The sequence below is a fragment of the Hypanus sabinus genome, chromosome 15, assembly GCF_030144855.1.
Source record: "Hypanus sabinus isolate sHypSab1 chromosome 15, sHypSab1.hap1, whole genome shotgun sequence".
Classification (NCBI taxonomy): domain Eukaryota; kingdom Metazoa; phylum Chordata; class Chondrichthyes; order Myliobatiformes; family Dasyatidae; genus Hypanus; species Hypanus sabinus.
The window spans coordinates 74,514,713-74,530,895 of record NC_082720.1 but is presented as its reverse complement, the minus strand read 5'-3'; the positions used below and the strand labels follow the sequence as shown (position 1 = coordinate 74,530,895).

Sequence of the window (16,183 nt, the reverse complement as noted above, 5' to 3'; positions counted from 1 at the left end):
ATTTGTGGAATTTGTTGCCACATGCAGTCTTGGAGGCCAGGTCATTTGGATGTATTAAAGGCAGAGATCAATAGGTTCTTGATTGGACATGACATCAAAGGTTACGGGAAGAAGGCTGGGAACTGGGGTTGAGGAGGAGGGAAAAAAAAAGGATCAGCCATGATTGAATGGTGGAACAGACTCGATGGGCCAGATGGCCCATCATTATATATGTCTTATGGTCTAAAGTGTCAATTCCATGCCAGTAAAATCCAATAATTTTCCCAATAACCTATTCTCTTTGTATTCCCGTTGACTCCTGCAGATTCTATCATTTGCTTACAAACTAGAGGTAACTAGCAAAGAGCAGTCATGCCTTTGGGATGTGGAGGGTTCCAAAGTCCCCAGAAGAAACCCACGTGGTCACAAGGGGGATTGTGCAAACCCCGCCCAGACAAACACCCAAGGTCAGTATTGAAAAGATATTCATACACCCCTATAAAAACACTCTTTCACTCTCCACAGATGCTGCCTGATTGGTCAAGCATTTCCAACATTTCTTTCTCTTTTAATCATAGGAAAGCCTTTCAGATTTCTCTTTGTTACAACTTTCTGTGATAGATCTTTCTGCTCTCTCGTGAAAGTATCAAAGTCCTCTATTTTGGTCTTCAGTCAGTATAATGATTTTTAAACTATCTGCCGGCTTTTCTTTTTATTGAATAAACTGCTTCATTATTACTCACTTACGACAAACTGTAATCCTATATATATAATGATATAAAATGTGACTGCTTACTTAATCTGCCCTCCCTTAAACACTATTCTTGTAGGCAGCAATTACCGCTCAGCCGATTCTAAATTTATGAAACTGACATGAAACCTGATAAGTGGATCAATTTTTAAAAAGAATTCCACTACCTCAGAAACACACACTTTCTCTTTGATTTTGCACATCAAAATCAATCTGGTGTCATTTGTTTGTGGAGGCAAAGTATTGGGAACACCAGCTGCTGAGCGATAGAACATTGATTTTTGTTGGCCTCTCTTTTTGAGGGAGTTCACCCTCTTATTTGACTGGTCTTTAAAAAGGGGAAAAATTCTATCTTCGCCCAAGTGTCATACTGAACATCACCTGAACAATAAACAGCTGAGATGCTCCTGGAAGGGAAAGGTCACTTAATGCAGAGGAATCAACATCTTGGGGTATGAGCAAGAACATCAGTTCAATGCATTTTCAAACATTTACGTTATTGCTTACTCAACATGCTGGAGGAGCTCAGTATATCAGTCAGGAACTATGGAAGGGAGTAAACAGTCAACAATTTGGGCCAAGACCCTTCATCAGGACACCGTTCACATTAATCATGGGTCCTAATGGACGATCCCACCTCAAACACTGAGCATACATTCCCCTCCATAGATGCTGTCTGATTTGTTGAGACATATTCTGTTTTTTTTTTAATATGTATTTAGAGATATAGCTTGGTAACATACCTTTCTAGCCCATGCAGCACAATTATGACCAAGTGACCAATTAACCTATGAACCTTTGGAATGTGGAAGGAAGAGCACCTGGAGGAAACACACAAGTTCACGAGGAGAATGTACAAAACTCCTTACAGGCAGTAGCAGAATTGAAACCAGATTGCTGGCTGTGTAATAGCTTTACCCTAAAATGCCACCCTTCTGTGCCACCCCACTGGCATTTTGTGTATGCTGCTCAAGATTCCCAGCATCTGCAGAGCCTCGTGTTTCTGCTTTGTTTCTCAGCCTGTTGACCCTGGTGAACTCGCTCCCAGCGGCTTATTCAGGCTCTTCTACAGAAGATCAGTTAAGGCAGCAAGTGCTTTGCCTGTTTGGGCCTCCTCAACCAGAATGAAGCTGTTTCCTTGGACCAAACTGCTGCCTGATACTCTGCAAATGGTAACTATAACCTAGCAAGTGGGGGAATGGTGACTATGGCTGTCAGATGTTATGCCCCACTGAGTCAACCAAACAAGATTTAATTATAAACAGGGTTGCATTATGCTCTCTTGACTAAGATGCAGCTGCAGACATGTCTTGCTGTAGGATGTCCTTGCACTTGGCAAAAGAAAACAAAACACAAAATGAAAATGAACAGAGGAACCCCTCTCAGACAGATGGCTCGACAGCTCCTGGCATTGCCAATCTCAATCCAGTAGACATGGGACACACGCCCACACTACAATACCATCCTCATATTCAGCTGCAACAACTGGCACTTGCTCAGCAATCTTACCCAGAGATCCCATAGGAATGAGAAATTAAAACATCACACTGTTTCATTTCCTGAAGTTGGCACTGCAGCCACTGTCTGTGTAAATATGGAAGACAAGGTTGGGCCCTGTTGAAACAAAGGTCGGAAGATATCAAATGGTCTGGCATTGCCAAAAGTAAACTGTTCATTTTCTCATACAATCCTGCACTTATAAAGAACATTGTCATGTTGAAACATCATAATGCGCTGTGCAATTAATTATTTTTGGAATGAAGAATCTTATGTAGGAAATATGTCAATAGTTGTGCAGTGATGATGCCTCACACACAGACGATGCAACAGATGATCAATTAATCTGCTCCTTCATTTGCTGAGGGAAAATTGACAGGCAGACTTTCCTCTTCAGGTGCAAGTCAGCCTGGAATTGATTCTAACCCAGTGTGAAACTCAAGGACAAACACAACTCCTTTCTCTGATTTAGTTCAGTATTCCAGATGCAGGCAGACTTAAGGAATCAAAAACATAACAGACCCGACATAGATTGGAAAACTGCTTCGCTCAGCTTCTACACTCCATCCGCCAGAAGAAGTGGGATCTCCCAGTGGCCTCCCAATTTAATTCCACATCCCCTCCCATTCCGATATGTCCATCCATGGCCTCCTCCACCACTGTTGTGATAAGGCCACACTTAGGTTGGAGTAGCCTCCAACCTGATGGCATGAACATTGATTTTTCAGACTTTCAGTAATGCCTCCCCACCCCCACCCCCATTTCACCATTTCCCAGCCCCTTTTCTCTCTCTTAAGTTACCTCCTTGCCTACATGTCATCTCCTTCTGGTGCTCCTTCACCCTTCCCCCTTTTTGCTTTCTTCAATAGCCTTCTGTCTCTTTCACCAATCAACTTCCCAGGTCTTTGCTTCATTCCTTTCCCTCCAAGTTTCACCTACTGCCTGGTGTTTTTCTCTCTCCCTTCCCCCCACCTTTCAAACTTACTCCTCAGTTTTTTTCCCCTCCAGTCCTGCCAAAGTGTTTCAACCCGAAATGTTGATTGTACATTTCTCCATAGGCGCTGCCTGGCTTGCTGAGTTCCTCCAGCACTTTGTTTGTTTTGCACAGATTCTGAAGATATTGAAAATCCAGAGAAACACACACAAAATGCTGGAGGAACTCAACAGATCAGGTAACATCTATGGAGGGAAATAAATAGCTGATGTTTCAGCCCAAGATGCTTCAGTTGGAGTGCAAAAGAAAGTGAAAGAAGGCAGAATATGAAGGTGGGGAAAGGGGAAGGAGATGGTGGTAGGTGAAACCAGGAGAGAGGGGAGACAAAGAATTTTTGATGACACGAGAGGGAAGAATGGAATTAAATGACTTAGGGACATGGATGAGTTCTACACAAGGGGCAACAAAAATGAACATGCTTTTGGAAAGAGTTTTCAGCTTCAGCAGCCCTTGAAAAGGCTAAGGCGAGAGAAGAGTAAGAAATAGCTGAGCAAGACAAAGGTTAATAATAACTTAGCTGCAGTCATTCAAAATTCAAATTTGCTTATTCTTCAGTACATGAGGTGTAAAGGAGATTGAATGATTGTTACTCTGGATCCAATGTAGCATTAAAAAAATACTCAATAAGCGTAAAGGCTACAATAAAGAAAACAAACAAAAAATCAACACAATAAATATGAATTTGAAAGTAAACCTATAAAATACAATTTACAAGAAACTGTTTTATACATAGACTGGCTACCTAGATCATATGTATACAGTGGTGGTAGGGGGTGGTGGGGTGGGAAAATGGTTGGCGGTGTTGATCAGCCTGATGACATGGGGAAATTAATTGTTGTTGAGTCTAGTCATCCTCATGTGGAATCAGCATCGTCTCTTCCCTGACAGGAAGTGGGACAAGCAGTCATGATGGCAGTCATGTGACAAGTCACATCATGTCGCTATGCTGTTGAATTCGAAGACATCACTTGATGCAGAGACAGCAGACCACAGGTCAGATTGCTTGCCTTTGGCAATATACTGTATATCAAACTTTAAATCTCAAATTGAAGTGCTATCATTGTTTGTTGATATTATGAAATTTGGCCAAGTGTTTGACAATGAGGAAGAACAGTAAAGATTGCAGGAAGATGTCAATCAACTGGTCTACGTAGATAGGAAAATGGCAAATGACGTCAAGTTCAGACAAATGTGGAGAAATGCATTTGAGGACAGAGACTGGGAATCTATGAAACATGGATAGAGTAGCAGAAAAATGCCAGAGAATTCATTGATTTTGGAAAATAGCAGAAAAAGACAAAATATGGGATACTGTTCTTTTCTAGTTGAGTCATAGAACATCAATGCTGAAAGATGATGCTAGAAGTGTGCTAAGCATGAGGTAGCACATTTCTTGTACGGCTGGCAGAAACTGGGTTTTCAGGGGAAATCCAGAGCCTCATTGTTCATTCACATAAAGTACATTGCGCAGGACATACAAAAGTCTGGACGAATTCAGCAAGTCAGGAAGCATCTATGGAGGGGACTAAACAGTTGACATCTCAGTCTGAGACCCTTCATTCCATGTTTCAGGGTCTCTGCCCAAAACATACATTCTCCAATCAGAAATGCTACCTGCCTTGCTGAGTTCATCCAGCATTTTGTGTGTGTTCAAAGGCAACACGAGTGAATCGACAGATGCCGGAAATAAATAAAAACACAAAATGCTGGCAGAACTCAGCAGGCCAGACAGCATCTGTGGGAGGAGGTAGTGACGACGTTTCGGGCCGAAACCATCCTGATGAAGGATTTCGACTTGAAACATCGTCACTGCTTCCTCCCATAGATGCTGTCTGGCCTGCTGAGTTCTGTCAGCATTTTGTGTTTTTATTTTGCGTGTGTTGTTTGGCCTGTCTCCAAAAACCCTCACTAATTTTTATAGATGCACCGTAGAAAGCATTCTTCTGGGGTGCATCACAACCTGGTATGGAAGTTGTCCTGTCCAAGACCGGAAGAAACTGCAGAAGATCGTGAATGTAGCCCAACACATCGCACAAACCAATCTTCCATCCTTGGACTCACTTTACACCGCACGCTGTCGGAGCAGAACTGCCAGGATAATCAAGGACATGTCCCACCCAGCCAACACACTTTTGTCCCTCTTCCCTCCGGGAGAAGGTTCAGGAACTTGAAGATTCGTACGGCCAGATTTGGGAACAGCTTCTTTCCAACTGTGCTAAGACTGCTGAACGGATCCTGACCCGGATCTGGGCCGTACCTTCCAAATATCCGGACCTGACTTGCACCGCCTTACTTTCCCTTTTCTATTTTTAATTATGACTTATAATTGAAATTTTTATTATATTTACTTCGATTTGTATTTCAGGGAGCGTGAAGCGCAGAATCAAATATTGTTGTGATGATTGTACGCTCTAGTATCAATTATTTGATGACAATAAAGTAAATTTTAGACGTTTGCTTGGAATTGTATAGCCATGAAAATCATGCAAACCAGACACCACAAATAGTAAGTTAACATCTAAAATTAACAGTTATTGCACATGAATCTGATCTCCCTGCTACAGTAAACTAATATCACTCCTTACCAGAGTGACTGATAATGGAAAGGACATTTACTAGCACCAGATTTTACCCTCTCATCTCCACCAAAGGTGGTATAAAGTGCTCATTCCCTCAGCTAGCCTGCAGGTCAGCCTTGGACTGTGTATAGCACCTGCTAAACCCCTCTATCAGGGGGGCATGAAGCCATGGAAGCACGTGGTGAATGGTCAAATAAGCGGCTAATGCATATCACAGGCCCTGGTTATGTAACCATTGATGCCAGGCAGACCAACCCTGAAGATTATTGATAATGGCTGATATCACCCACCTTATAAAGACACTGCAGAGAAGAAGGCAAAGACAAACCATTTCTGTAGAAAAATTAGTGAAGAACATTCATGGTCATGGACCATGATCACCCATGTCATACAACATGGCACATAATGATGCACATCAGCATATAGTTACTGGGCATCTGTCTAGAAACTCATTAATAATCACATCAAATCCCAGCACAGCTATAGTGTTTGTTTACATATTTACACTAGTGCTTACAATGGTGCTAAAAGATGTAGAACTATCAGCTGAACATCCTAACCTGCAGTTGTGACTGGTTAAAAGATGCTTCAAAACTCAGACAATTTAGAAAGGTAATGAAACCTAAACTTGGTTGTCTCCTCAGGAAGGTGTCGTGTAGTGCCGATGACCACGCCATTGCATTCCCACTGATTTATTTTCTTATATTCATGAAACACAAATAAGATGTTTCTGCGTTTAGAACCATTAACTGTGCAGCAATGAAATTTGTGTTCCAGAGCCAAAAGCATTATCAATCATATGAGTTCATATATATTAAAAATATGAGTGGTTTACATGCACAGGTAATACATTTTGTTTCCAATGCAAACAAGTTTAAAATAGCTCAGTGATTTAGAGGTAAATTCTGAAACTCTAAATAAATAAACAAACAAACAAACTAGTTGCTGCTGATGCTGGAGGTGACTGGAGGAGTGGGTGTATGCTGAGAGTATAACACTTTCCTTTACATTTGCTGCTTGACCACTGATAGTTTTTTTTGTAGGTCTCTGGGGATTTTTAATTTTTTTTAGGTACATCCTTGTGACTCAGAAGTATTAGTTCAAGTTCATTGTCTTTCTACCCTCTACAAGTATACTGCTAAACAAACAATCTTCCTCCAGACCCCAAGGTGCATAACATACAGTGACATTATCACAAATAAATTGACAAATAATAAAATATTTTCCAGACAATTGATATTTAGCATAATGTGCATTCTCAACAGAAGTTAAAAAGTTCACAGCATCATACTACAGAAACTTCATACTTAATGAGACCTGGGGTGTGGCAGGGAGTTCGATGGTCTTATAGCCTGAGAGTAGAAGCTGTTTCTCATCCTAACAATATTTGCACAATGATGGAAAAACTAACATTGTGCAGTGACCAGACAATGATAAGGCAGCTTTGTGCACATCTAAGGAAACATGAACTCCAGTTGATATTATGAACAAGAGAAGATCTGCAGATGCTGGAAATCCAAGCAAAACACACAAAATCCCAAAGGAACTCAGCAGGCCAGGCAGCATCTATGGAAAAAATGTACAGTCGACATTTCGGGTCAAGAATCTTCGGCAGGACTGGTGGAAAAAAAAGATGAGTGATGGATTTAAAAGGTGGGGGAAGGGCAGAGAGAAACACAAGGATTATAGGTCAAACCAGGAAGGAGAGGGATGAAGTAAAGAGCTGGGAAGTTGATTGGTGAAAGAGATACAGGGCTGGAGAAGAGGAACTATAATAGAAGACAGGAGGCCATAGAAGAAAGGAGGAGGAGCACCAGAGGAAGGTGATGGGTAGGCAAGGAGATAAGGTGAGAGAGGCAAATGGGGATGTGGAATGCTGGGGTGGAGGTCATTACTGGAAGTTCTAGAAATTGATGTTCATGTCATCAGGTTAGAGGCTACCCAGACAGGATAAAAAATCAGGTTCCTCCAACCTGAGGCCTCATCACATGTGAATGTGAATGGGAAGTGGGATTAAAATGGGTGGCATTGGCAGATCTCGTTTCTTCTGGTGGAATATTATGATTTGATTCTTTTGGTGTGGATGGTATTGGATCACTAATTTTCTGGCATCCCTGTGGTAAAGCATTTATAAATTCATCATCCGGAGAGATTTTAACCAAAATTGATCAAATGGGAAGTGACACTGATGACTCAGAAAACTTGTCCCCACTGCAGTGTTACTTAATGGACCAGAAACATTTCTCCTTGTTTCAGAGTCAGAGGACAGCACAACTGTCTGCAGAGAAAAGCTGAAGTACACTGATAAAGCTGGGATCCCAGCCACACAACCTCAGGTGGTCTCAACAAACAATCTACAGGAGGAACTCAGCAGGTCAAGCAGTATTACTGGGGGATGGGGGTTGTAACTGAGGTGAAACTGTATCAGGATTGAAAGTAGAGAAGAAAGATAACCAGCATACAAAGGAAAGTAGGATCTCCCAGTGGCCACATATTTTAATTCCACATCCCATTCCCCTTCTGATATGTCTATCCAAGGCATTCTCTACTGTCAAAATGATTCCAAACTCAGTTTGGAGGAACAACACCTTACATACCAGCTGGGTAGCCTCCAACCTGATGGCATGAACATTGACTTCTCTAACTTCTGTTAGTGTCCCTCCTCCCCTTCTTACACCATCCCTGACATATTTAGTTGTTTGCCTGTTCTCCATCTCCCTCTGGTGCTTCTCCCCCCCCCCCAATCTTTCTTTCTCCCTTCCCATGATCCTTTCCCTTCTCCAGCTCTGTATCACTTTCGCCAATCACCTTTCCAGCTCTTAGCTTCATCTCACCCTCTCCAGTCTTCTCCTTTCATTTCGCATTTCCCCCTCCCCCAACTACTTTCAATTCTCTTAGTATCTTTCCTTTCAGTTAGTCCTGATGAAGAGTCTCGGCCCGAAACGTCGACAGTGCTTCTCCTTATAGATGCTGCCTGGCCTGCTGTGTTCCACCAAAAATTTGTGTGTGTTGTTTAAAGAGGAAAGGAGCGTGTTAAGACACAGACAAGTTGGTGATTAGTGGACTGAAGAGGATTGAAGAATGACAGGCATTGGGACTAGGTAGGGAAAGGAAAGGATGTGCAGTTGAGAGAAAGACACATATGGAGGTGGACACTACTAGGATAGATGGAAATAGAAATGGCTACCAGTGCAGGAATCAGATCAGTAGGTAAGGTGATCATCTTCACTGTCTCCAGCTTCATCTTCCCCTCTACCACATTTGTTTTGTCTACATCCATTTGTTTCAGTATCCCATTAACTCCTCTTCTTGTATCTGGCTCCATCTGCCTGTTATCCTTCAGCCCCTTTTGGCCCACCTTCTGTGGCTTGCTCCTGTCTCACCACCTTTATACTGGTCATCTTCCTTCTCCATTCTCAGTTTTGATGCAGGGTTTCAACTTGAAATGTTCCTTCCCCACCCCAGCCTCATGCCCATCCCCCACAAATCCTGCTCAATATGCTCAGTTCCTCCCAAAAACTTTTTTTTTTTAGCTTCAGGTCCCAGTATCTTGCAGTTAATTTTTCTTCCACCCAGATCCCCTTGGTTCCCGTTCAAAATTCTGTGCCCTGAAAATACCTCAAATAGAAACATCATGTTCATCATAGAAATAAGAAATATGAAATAAGAAAAAGTGAGAAAGACATCTGATGAAAAAAGCATCATGGAGTATTTTTTTTATCTCCAAGTTTCATGGGCTTCTTGCAGAACTGCCTGTGTAGGCTGCCCTTTCACAAAGCACTCCTCATTCATATTTGTGGACTCTGAAAAACCTCAGGTACCAGCTCACACAAGTGGCGGCACCCCTCTAAAAGTTAAGCCCAATTCAAGCCCACATTCTAACACCTTGCCTCAGGACCCTGCCACACTGGTTCTGCATATTTATGCCACATTTGGCCCTTTGTTCCATGCTGTTTTGTTAAGTAAATAAAAAAAATATCTCAACCATGGCAACGGGCAACCAGCTATTTTATTTATGAATTTAGCATACAGATTTGGAAGGTGCTTTTGACGATAGTTCTCCACAGAGTTGGCATTCAGATTTGGCATCCACATGAGTATGGATGATCATAGTCTCCTTGACAGCACAATGCTAACACGGTGCCAGTGATCACCAATCAGAGTTCAATTCCCAGCACTGCCTGGAAGGAGTTTATACATTCTCCCAGTGACCATTCAAGTGTTCGGGCTTCCTCCTATGTTCCATACAGTTAGGGTTAGTAAATTGTGGGTGTCCCATGTTGCCACCCAAATCTTGCCAATATTTGTGGTCTGCCCACTACAGTCCTCACTGATACGATTTGACACAAATGACGTATCTCACTGTATGTTTCAATGTACATATGACAAATCATTCATTAAAATAATCTCTAGTGAGAAGTTCCTTAGCACATGAAGCATATTCCAAGAACCCAAAGCATTACTGATCATAGAAGCAGGCAGTACAACTTTCCTCTCACTCCTTGGAGGATTTGATCAAACTTCCTCTCATTACTGGACCATGTACTCATCCCTTGTCAGAGCTCCCCAATAATTAGATCAGTTCGATTACATTGTAGTGCGACTCTTTAAAAATGGATTCCCAAGGTCAGGGCCAAGATAGTCTATATTCAATGGCCACTTTATTAGGTACAACTGCTTGTTAATGCAAATATCTAATTAGCCCATCACGTGGTAGTAACTTTATTCCTTGGAATACGGAAGATTGAGGGGAGAATTGATAGAGGTATTCAAAGTAATGAGGGTTATAGATAGGGTAAATGCAAGCAAGCTTTTTCCATTGAGGTTGGTTGGCAATACAACTAGAGGTCAAGGGTTAAGTGTGAAAGGTGAAATGTTTAAGGGAAACACGAAGCTTCTTCTCTTAGAGTGTAGTGAGAGTGTGGAACGAAGTGCCGGTGAAAGTGGATCAGGTAAGCTTCAGTTCAACATTTGAGAGAAGTTTGGATAGGTACATGGATGGTGAGGGCAGGATCATGCTGCCGGTCAATGGGAATAGGTAGTTTAAATGGGCCATATGACTTGTTTCTGTGTTATACTATTCTGTGCCTCTATGACCCCGAGTCAGAGGTGAATGGCCAGACTAGTTCAAGCTAATATAGAGGCAACAGTAACTCGAATAACCATGCATTACAACAGTGCTACACAGAGTAGCTTCTCTGAATGCACAACATGTCGAACCTTGATGTGGATGGGCGACTGCAGCAGAAGATGATATACAAGCAGTGGTTACTTTATTTGGTTCAGGAGTGACCTAACAAAACAACCACTAAGTGTATGCTTGAAGTACAAGAAAATCAACTGATTGGACTGCTGTTGCTAAGTGATGGAATGGTGGCATCTGAGGAAGCTGTTGCTTGCTGATTTAGAATGGGTGCTAATATATTTTAAAATCTATTTGGAGTTTTTCCAGAATTGTTAGGAAGACTTTAATAATGTTTTAATGCAGGAAAACTGATTAATTTTTGGGTCTGTATATTGCATTACAAGAAACAAATGTTTAAATTTATTACAAACTAATAGCAGGGAAATGTGCAAATGAATGGAAGAATATTATTAAATAATTCTTTGTAAAACATGAATCTTGTTTTAAGAGGCTTGAATAAAAACAGTTTGATACATAAACAGAGTACCACAGGAAGCAACTACCAAGGTAGCTGAGGGTTTCCATCTCAGATTGATGAACCTTCTAACCTGCACTTTAGATAGATGGTAAATAGGATGTTCTGAAGACACAGTTGAGTGGTCATCCATAGCAGAAGGTAACCAGCCATTGTATAGGTGCATGCATCAACATTCTCTCCCTCCTTGTCAATGTCCTAACATTGAGAGATGTTCCACTGCAACATTTCAAAATTCTTCTTGGCCATAAAGGGCTTTAAGCTATCCTGGAATAATGGACAGCTTTAAATAAATCCAGTCCTTAATTTCCATTGTTTTGTTACGAAATCGCGTAACTGGATCACTTGCCAGCAAAGATAGAGAGGTCCGTTGAAGTCTGATGGTACTATTTTTAAAAATATTTATTGATAAAGGGCACAAAAATAAGATTAATGCAAACATACAGATAGTATACGTCATCAATATTAAACCTAAAGTGTGGGTATAATAATAACCAATAAGAGATAGCTCTATTGTTGTCTAGGGGATAATGTATTGTCCGATGGAAAGATAACAGTCACTGTTAGTTTGTTCAAGCTGCAGCGTTTTTGGGTTTAAGAGCGAGGCGGTTTAAGCTTTGCCCAGGTCTTTTATGATGCCAATCCGTTGAGTCAGGGGGAGTTCCCCATTGTAAGCTAAAAGCCGTTTTCCATGGTTCCAGCCACCAATTCCAGCAACGGAACTGAACGCACGTGGCCTCCTTCAGATGACTTCCTGTTGTTACGTGGTCGCTTAACGTTTTTTCTGGTGCGTCTGAGGGGCTGTTCCTACAGACCCTCTTTTATCCTGACTCGCAGGGTCGTAGATCTCAATCAGGTTGGGGGTGATGCTCTCTCTCCCTCAACCAGCCCGCTTTGACTGAGGGCGTTCACGTAGCAAAGTATCTCAATCCACAAATTGGTCTCCAAGAGACAATGGCCATGTCCCGTAGCTTTACATCGCTGGGAGAACGAGACATTCTGCACGTCTCTTCTCCCATTTCCTGGGCTCCTTGACCCAACCCAACAGTGATCTTGCAATTCTCACAAAGGAGGGGGCTACGGACGTAACACTTTGTTATAAAGATAATTGATTACTGTCATGCTCAAGATTGTGTTCATTCAAGAATCATAAGACCATAAGACATAGAAGCAGACCATTCAGCCCATCCGGTCTGCTCTGCCATTCAATTATGACCGATTAGTTATCCTTCTCAACCAGATTCTCCTGCATGCTCCCTGTAATTGTTGACATCCTTACTAATTAGGTACCTATCAAAGTTTGTTTTACATAAACACAATACCTTGGCCTTCACAAAAGTCTTCTGGCAATGAATTCCACAGATTTACCACCCTCCATCTAAAGAAATTCCTTCTCATTTCTATTCTAAGTGAACATCCTTGAATTCTGAGGCTATGCCCTCTGGTCCTTGACACTCCCACACTTGAAAACTTCATGTTCCTGACAGAAAATTGATCTGCATTTTTTCTTTCACAACCAGTTTGCATTTGAAAACTAACTGAAGATTAGTATAATCTCTTCTGAATTTTTGATTGATGGAATGTCTATGGGAGACTTTGGGAACATGCCAGTCTGGTCCAGTTCTGATTGCCCCATTTTATGATGGATGTGGAAGCTTCAGAGAGGTTGCAGTAGAGGTTTACAAGATGTTGCCTGGATTGCAGAACTTGTCTGATGAGGATCAGTTGAATGAACTAAGGATTTCTCAGTAGAATGATGGAGGATTGAAAGACGACATGACAGTTGTGTGTTCCCTGTCGCTAACTTCAGAGATTCTTCTGTCCACATCAATGGTGTTGAGGTTGAGAGGGTAGAGAGCTTCTACTTCCTAGTAGTGATCATCATCAATAGCCTGTCCTAGTCCAACCACGTTGATGTTGCGACCAAGAAAGCTCACCAACGTTTTTACTTCCTAAGCAATCAAGTTTGGCATGACGCTATCAATCCTCACCACCTATTATCAATGCACCAAAGCAATCGATCTGGATGCATAATCCCTTGTTATGGGACTGTGCTTCATGTGCCAGCACAGAACTGTAGAGCTGTAGACACAGATCAGTTCATCCCTGTGTGGATCTGTCTGAACTTCTCATTAGCTCAGTAAAGCAGACAGTGTATTCAAACACCACACTCACCCCAGATATTCTCTTTTCTCTCCTCTCCTATCAGGCAAAAGATACAAAAGCCTGAAGGCACATACCCAAGTACAGCTTCTGACCAGAAATCAGAATTAGGTTTAATATCACTGGCATGTATCATGAGATTCATTGTTTTGGGGCAGCAGTGCTTTTCAATACATATTGAAAAAAACTATAAATTACAATAAGTATAATATATATATTAGTTAAATGTACTGCCAAACAAAGGGAGAGATAGTGGAACAGTTTTCATCATTTCATTGTCCATTCAGAAATCTGATTGCAGAGGGGAAGAAGCTCTTCCTCAAATGTTGAGTGTGAGACTTCAGGCTCCTCTACCTCTTTCTTGTTGGTAGTAATGAGAGGAGGGCATATCTGGGGTGATGGGGGTCCTTAATGATGGATGCTGCCTTTTTGAAGCATCACCTTTTGAAGGTGTCGTGGATGATGGGGAGGTTAGTGTCCATGAAGGAGTCTGCAGCTTTTTTCAATCCTGTGCAGTGACCCCTCCAAACCAGACATTGATGTGACCAATTAGAATGCTGTCCACAGTACACTTGCAGAAACTTACCAGTGTCAAATTCTCCTCACTCTTCTAAGTATACTCTCTGTTGTGCCTTCTTTGTAATTTTATCAACGTGTTGGGCCCAGGATGGATTATCAGAGATGCTGAATCCAGGAACTCACCCGTTCCACTTCTGATCCCTCGATAAGGACTGGTGATCATTCTCTTGACCTTCCCTTTCTGAAGAACACAATCCGTTGTCTAGTCTTACTAATGCTGTTATCAGTCTCCTCAACAGACCTACAAATGTTCTACCTTGTTATGATCTGGCACTTTATTGTACCAGACTTTCTCTGTAGCTTTTCCACACTGTATTTGTCTTACCTTGTTCGATCTTGATACCCTGTGTAATGATTTGATCTGTATAAACAGTATGCGAAACCAATGTTTCACTCCCTTGTAGTGCACGTGACAATAATAAACCAATAGCAATAACGTTAAGTTTATGAGAGTCAGAGATAGTGTGGCCAGCTAGCATCTTTTTCTTGGGGCAACAATGGCAAATACTAGAGGACACAAGTTTAATATCAGTGGAGGACAGCTTACGGAGATGTCAGGGATAGTTGTCTTTTTATTAAAGCACAGATTGATGGGTGCCTGGAACACGCTGCAGGTGGCGATGGTAGAGGTTGATACACGAGGAACATTTAAGAGACTCTTTGATAGGCACATGGATTAAACAAAATGGAGGGTAAAGGGCTGTGTAGGATAGAATGGCAAGATTAATTGTGGAATAGGTTTATACAAGTTGGCACAACATTGCAGGCTGAAGGGCCTGTAGTGTGCTGTATGTTCTATGGAAGAGTCCCATCAGAAATTTAAGCTTTGTTTTAAAAACAAAGAACTTCAAGATCTTTATCTTGAAAAAAGATTAGCATTATTCAATATACATTGAAACATACGGGAAAGTGTTTTGTGGGTGTCAAATCAAATCAGGAAGAATTGTGCTGGGCAGCTTGCATGTGCTGTCACACTTCTGACGCCAACATATCATGCCCACAACTCACTAACTGTAACTGTACATCTTTGGAATGTGGGCAGTAACCCAGATGAAACCCAAATGGTCAGACAGGGAACATGCAGATTCCTTGCAGTCAGTTACCTGCACAGTGTAGCAAAAAGAATTGTCCTGTGACCTAGCATTCATAACTATTGGCACCTAAGAATTTTCTAAGCATAACAGTAGCAATGATATGTTGCTGTGAGGTCAGAAAAGGACTCCCATTACTGTCATTGCTAACTGAACTGCCAAAACCTCCACATATATTCTTCCAAGAGTCAGATAGTGGGATAATTCTATTTGGTATGACCTCGGACTTAACCTATAAACTAGAAGTTACATTTACTAAAACAAGAGGTTAAACAGTAATATAAATTAATCCCATAGACTTCACAGTTGCAGACGTTCAATCTTAGATCCCAGCTGCAGAATTCTTTGTTTACAAATGATAAGCCTTAATACTATCTTAAATTAAAATATCCATATTGAGAAATGCAGTTTCTATCCTTCAATCACCAGGCTCCTAAACCAGCGTGGATTACTACACTCAACACAAAACTGATCCATAAGGTATGGTCATGCTTTCAAGGATTCTACAACACAAGTTCTCTGTATCATCTGACTATAGTATAAAATTTTAATATGTGTTTTTATATCTCTGCACAGTCTGTCTTCTTTTGCACTTTGATTATTTACGAGTCTGGGTTTGCGTGTAACTTTTCTATTAAATTTCTTTGGTCTGTTGTGAATGCCTGCAAGTAAATGAATCTCAGGGTAGCATATGGTGACATTTGTGCACTTTGATAATAAATTTACACTAAACTTGTTAGTGTGGCTTTCAAAAGAACACTATATCAACTAGTGAACTGAAGAGGGTGTCAGACATGTATTTTTGGAGCCTGAGCAATTGCAATCCCATTGTAGCTGGCACTGTTGCACAATCATTCAAGAAACTGAATTTTTAAAAAAAATCTGCTGCC

At 41.4% G+C, this 16,183-nt stretch overlaps 1 protein-coding gene across 1 annotated transcript in view; it reads right to left on the bottom strand.

The window, feature by feature from the left end:
- The window catches only part of LOC132405597 (teneurin-2-like), a 1,448,984-nt gene that overhangs the window by 1,244,657 nt on the left and 188,144 nt on the right, over window positions 1–16,183 (bottom strand). The gene's annotated exons all lie outside the window — the stretch shown is intronic.